The sequence below is a fragment of the Dermacentor andersoni genome, chromosome 1 (assembly GCF_023375885.2).
Source record: "Dermacentor andersoni chromosome 1, qqDerAnde1_hic_scaffold, whole genome shotgun sequence".
Classification (NCBI taxonomy): Eukaryota; Metazoa; Arthropoda; class Arachnida; order Ixodida; family Ixodidae; genus Dermacentor; species Dermacentor andersoni.
In genome coordinates, this window is record NC_092814.1 from 287,036,175 (window position 1) to 287,042,390 (window position 6,216).

General features: G+C 53.9%; 1 pseudogene; it reads left to right on the forward strand.

Annotated features, from left to right (window-relative positions):
- Window positions 1–287: 287 nt before the first annotated feature.
- On the forward strand, window positions 288–5,999 carry LOC126548336 (uncharacterized; annotated as a pseudogene).
- The last annotated feature ends 217 nt before the right edge of the window (window positions 6,000–6,216 follow it).

The window sequence follows — 6,216 nt, forward strand, 5'->3', positions numbered from 1 at the left end:
GCTAGCTGCTGACATGCAAAGTTTTCTCAGCCAGCTGCAGCTGCGAGCGTGGCGAGATTCCCCGAAGAGACCATGGAAGCCTTCACCACCTGCCGCGGTGACTCGTTTCGTAGGGACGACGATGTGCCGCGTCAAACCCCTCGGCGCCACTATGACTAAACGCGATCGACGGACCAACTATTGTTATTGAAATCGCCAACGCCTTCACGGTTCGACTGAAGCAGAGCGAATTCCTGGAAGGAGATGCTTTGCGGTGCCTTCTCATGGGCCTTTGAAAACACCAGACAATGGACAGCCGAGGTGGCCGCTGTGCGAGGTCAGCTCGGGGATTAAGAGGCGCCTGCTCGGGTCAAGCACCGTGACCACGAGAACCCACTCTCCTCGACGTGGTCAGTAAAACCTGTGTAGAAGTGCGTGTAACCCTCTCCCTAAAAGGCGGGTCGACTACGATGTCGCTGGACGCGACGAATCGGCGGTGAACTGCCGTTTTTCCCTCACCTAGGGTTCTAGGGAGGACAGAGTGCTTATAAGCAGCTGTTGTCGGCTACTAGAGTGTGCTCGTGAGCTGTGTGCTCGTGAGCTGTGTGCTCGTGCGCGTGCTCGACAAGTGGTGTGCGAGGGTGCTTGGAGCTTGGAGCTCGTGTGCTTTGTACTTCGTCTTGCGTGCTCTATTTGGGAGTCACGTTAGACTGTCGAATGTATCCCTTCTTTTAATGTAAACATGTAAATAAATCCTGTACGCCTAGTTCCTCCCAAGTTCCTCCCTACGACCTCCAACTCTTAGACCACTTAAGAAGTAAAAAGGGCAACTATATTTGGCTAACATATTTGCTTAATAAAGTAGGCCAGTGAACCACGAATAAACAACTTATTGCGGTCAGTACTGCAGTTACATCGTCGAGCCTGAGCCAGTGCATGCGCTTGTGATTCGAGCCAGTGCTTGCAATCCATGCTTTAAACATGAACATAAGTGAGACTGGCCCAGATCCTTAGACAACTTGATTACCTAATCGAAAATATCTAATCCATATATGCTTTCTTTTCTTGTCCCAGATATATGCTGCCGTACCTGCAACGGGTCGCAGCGAGCGGGCGCACTAGTGTGAGCGTGTGAGCTTGCATTTTCAAAGATGGGTTTGACCCACTGATACGCTTAGAAGGCAAGTTCACCGCTGAAAGGTACGGGGCAATCTTAGACGATGTACTGATTCCCTACGGTCATGACAGCCTGTTCCCGGAAGGCGACTATATATTCCAACACGATAGCTCGCCGATCCACACTGCACGTGTTGTGCAAGAACTGCTCGATGAGCGCGGCGTCACTGTCCTGGGGTAGCCGCCCCAATCCCCGTTCCTCAAAATCATTGAAAATGTCTGGGGCTCATTCAAAGTATCGCTGGCGCGCCATCATCTGCATGGGTTGTCCGAGGATAGGCTCTGGTCCACCGTCATCAGCGAGTGGGCCCTCCTTAAGATCGAGGATGAGGAATATGGCCCATACACCATGGGCACACGGGGCACTCCCCAAGGAGTGGTCTTGTCGCCAATCCTTTTCACTCCAGGACGAAGGCGCCGACTTTCAACGCTGGGGATTTCCCGTCCCTGGAAAACGTCCAAACCAAGGTGAGCGGTTGCGTTAGGGCTGTCTCCGGGCCTCCCTCCCCCTCCCCAACCGAAGCCGCACTACAGCGGCAAAATGCTGAACTCAGGCGCCAGACCGAAATTCTAGCTAAGAAAATACAAGAGCTAGAGGCAAAATTGGCCAGGCTCACGGAGCCTCGGGCACAGACGGGCCTTCGGAGCCCATGCAGCAAGCTGAGGTAGCTGAACAAGATGACAGGGCCTCAGTCACGTCAGGACTATCTAGCGTCTCGCAGTGCTCGGGCAGCACAACAGTCGAGCGCATGCCCATTATGGAGCACCGTTTGGAAAATTTATAACGCACAATTGCGGACATGCCAGGTAAAATTTTAACAGACATCAGGGCTTCCTTCCGGATTAAGACGGCAAGCTGGGCGAGTTGGTGATCTTCCCTTAGTCCGTTGCTTGAAATAACAAACCAGTTGTTAGTCTGCGCTCGTGTTGTGTACTTCCTCTCGTCTTTCGTCCGGGTTGCGCTGCCCACCCATAGGAACATGCTTCCTTCCGGGAACTCTGGGAATAGCAGCTCCCGCACATTGTGCAGAGCATAACTCCAGCCGTGATTGACACTGTCCTGTCCACAGTACAAGAACGGGCTTGCGTCCAATTTAGGAACAGCTACTCTCGCTCTCGTTCCCCGCGACCGCATTCGCGTAGGCGAAAGGTGGTCACTCGTCAGACCATAGGCTCCCAGGAACACAGTCCGGCTGCCGCCTCTCCGGAGATCGTGGTGCCTCTGTCTGAGGTGCCATCGCCTTCGGGGAGTGGGCATATGCCCCTCACAATTAAAAACAACCTTCACTATGGCTAGCCGACCCCAGCGGAAAGCCCAAAATAAAGCCGTAGAAGAGAAATTCGAGATCATACAGTGGAACTGCAGGGGTTTTCGGAGCTGGAAGAAACGGTCGCACATTCAGCTCTACCTGCAGTCCCTCGGTTCCGTGTCGGCGGTCCTGGCTGTATAGGAACCCGGCACGGAAGCTAAATTCACTGGGTATAGCTCGTTTCAGGGATGTCCTACAACGTGCATCCTGGTGAACAAGGCATACACCGCAGTCCTGGTCGATCTCGACTTGGAGATTGAACAGGAATATACCATGGTCAAGGTCCTGCCACTTAAGCGCCATTACCCGTCAATACATATTCCTAATATTTACTCCCCCCGCACAAGCAGCGCGTAACTTTCAACGAAATCTTCTACCGCGCGCTCAAATCGGCTGACAAGGAACCTCTCGTGATTGTTGGAGACTTCAACGCTCCCAGCCTTCATTGGGGATACCGCTTTGAGAAGGCCAGAGGACGCAAACTGGCGGAGTTAATCACCACACTTCGTCTCACGCTGCTCACGGATCCGGCATGGCCCACACGCGTGGGCAATTCCGTAACGCGTGACACATGCCCTGACCTACCTCTTGCTAAGAACGCTAAAGATGCCGCCTGGGAGAACCTGGGGGACTGTCTTGGTAGCGATCACTGCCTTCTCCGAATCACTCTTCTGACGAAGGCGGCTCGCAAAAAGTGGGGCAAGATGAAATTGACCGATTGGCATAAGTTCAGAATGCAGGAGGTACTTCCCGTGCTCTTTTCCGGGGGTTACGCTGAGTGGGCAAAGCAATTACACACAATACAGCAACAACACGTTACGACAGTTCAGACTTCTGAAGACATCCCCGCAGTGGACAATCACCTAATGCACCTGTGGGAGGCGCGCCGAAGCCTTACCAAACGGTGGAAGAAGCAAAAGCTGAATCGGAAGCTTAAGGCTCGCATTATCGAACTCACGGAGCAAGCCGCAGCGTATGCTGCCCAGCTCACGGACTCAAATTGGATGGAAAAGTGCAATTCGGCAGCGCGTCAGATGAGCTCGAGAAGGACGTGGCGTCTCTTTCGCAGCCTCATTCACCCCACTCAGACGAGAGGGGAGACGCAACGACAATTTCTGCGGGCTTTGCACGGGAACCAAGGCACGACAGCTCAACTCGCGGATACGCTGTATGACAGGTATCTCTGTCGCATAGAGGACCCGATTGGGCACGAGTACGAGTACGCGGGCAAGCCTAATCCAAACCTTGATGTCCCTTTTACATTCCACTACCTTAGGGCGGCTTTAGCTAAGATGCGCAGAGGTACGGCTCCGGGCCGCGATCGCATAACAGTGAAACTATTGGCGAATCTTCGGTACTGGGCCTGCCTTCACTTGCTAGAGTACATTAATCAGATCTGGGACGGGCGTCCACTCCCTCCCGATTGGAAGACCTCCTTGGTCACTTTCATTCCTAAGCCAGGCAAGACCGTAAATACCGACAACCTAAGGCCCATCTCACTGACTTCGTGTGCGGGCAAACTTATGGAGAAGATTGTTAGGGATCGTCTCACTCCGTACATAGAGGCTAAGGGCCACTTTGCAGACACTATGTTTGGTTTTCGCCCGCATATGTCTGCACAGGACGTCCTCCTCCAACTACATCGCGACATAATACGACCCACGGCCATGCGCCACAACGACAAGGCCATCCTTGCCCTCGATCTTAGGGGGCGTTTGACAATGTTCGTCACGGCAGCATCCTGACAAACCTGAGCACCACGGATTGCGGGCACAAGGCATTCGCCTACGTGAGAGGTTTCCTCTCGAAGCGTCAGGCCCTCCTTAAGATCGTGGATGAGGAATATGGCCCATACACCATGGGCACACGGGGCACTCCCCAAGGAGTCTTGTCACCACTCCTTTTCAACATTGCCATGATGCAGCTTCCATAACAATTGCCCCAGGTGGAAGGCATCCATCACGCACTTTACGCGGATGACATAACAATTTGGACTACCGAAGGGAGCGTTGGGGAAATGGAGGACGGCCTCCAGCGGGCCGCCTCCATCGTCGATGGCTATGCTATCCACTGTGGTCTCCAATGCGCTCCTGCGAAATCGGAACTTCTTCACATCAGAACCAATCCCAAATATAACACGAGTTTGCGCCTCTTTCTGGTGGGAGGTCCTATTAGAGAGGTCGAGGAGATCCGGATCCTGGGTCTGCTCATCCATCACAGACTCAGCCCGGAATCCACTATCGACAAACTCAAACGCGTTGGCGAACAGGTCGGACGTATGATCCACCGCGTTTCCAACAAACGCGGCGGGTTGCGGGGCAGGGACGCGCTTCGGCTCGCCCATGCCTTCGTAACAAGCAGGATCCTATACTCCGTACCCTACCTTCGCACTACAAAGAAACACGATGAACGCATCGACGCGCCATCATAAGGAAGGTTACAAAGCGAGCTTTGGACCTCCCGGTGGTTACCTGCAACGCTAAGTTGTTGGCTCTAGGTGTGCTTAACTCCTACCAGGAGTTGAAGGAGGCCCACCTTGTGAACCAATACACGCGACTCTCGCAGACGGTGTCCGGGCACCACCTGCTAGACCGCTTGCACATACAACACGAGTGCATTCCAGAGGAAACATGCAGGCTTCCGGAGCTCTGGCGTCACAAGCTCTGGGTTCCTCCACTCCCGCGCAACATGGACACGCAGACACATGAAGGCAGACGAAAGGCGCGCGCTCGGGCCCTCGAACACCAATATGGATTAAAGCAGGGTGTATACTACGTTGATGTGGCAGGGCCGTGGCCCACTGGATTCTACATGGCTGCCGTAATTCACCAGGACCAACGAGTTAACGGACTTTCCTACCGCGCTTTAAACTCCGCGCAGGCCGAGGAGGTTGCTATAGCACTTGCCGCCTCGGACCCGAATTCGAAGGTAATCATCACAGATTCGCGCAGAGCCTCTGAGCACTACCTGGCGGGCGAGGTATCACCTTTAGCCTACCGAATTTTAAAGCGAGCCGTGAGGGGATCGGACCCCTCACCCAAACGCATTATTTGGACTCCGGGCCACCAAGGCCTTAGAGGTAACGAGGCTGCGGACGCGTACGCCCGAGCGCTTACCCACCGGGCACCTCAACCAGACTCTTCGAGCTCAGAGATTACACAACCGCTTCTGAGGTTCAGGGAAATCCTGGCAGACTATTCCGAACGTCATCGGCTTTTCCCGGTCCCTGCTAAGGGCCTGAGTAAGGCCGATGAACGAACCCTGCGGCGCCTGCAGACAAACACCCTCTTGTGTCCTGAAATAGCAAAATATTTTGACCCGAAAGTTGATGGGCGATGCCCTCACTGTGGGGAAGTCTCCGATAACTTTCACATGGTGTGGGCATGTCATATGAATTCGTCCCTTCCCCCCAACCCTGCCCCCACTAGAGAGGCATGGGAGGCAGCCCTACTCAATTGCTCTGCGCTGGAATCGCAAAGGGCTCTAATCCAACGGGCGCGGGTAGCAGCTTCGTCCAGTGGGGTCGCACACTAAAGACTCCACCTATGTAAAGGGCCATTTCTGGCCTGCAAACTCTCAATTTATTGAATAAAAGTTTTTCATCATCATCATCTGCCGCCGCCCGACTCCAGCGCTTCCCGCATCGCGATGCAATGCGCTTCGAGTTTTCCCCTAAGTGTGAAACAGACTGTACAAAGCAAACATCAAGCATCAAAAGGGCGTTAACAGCATCGAAGCCGATGCACTGTCT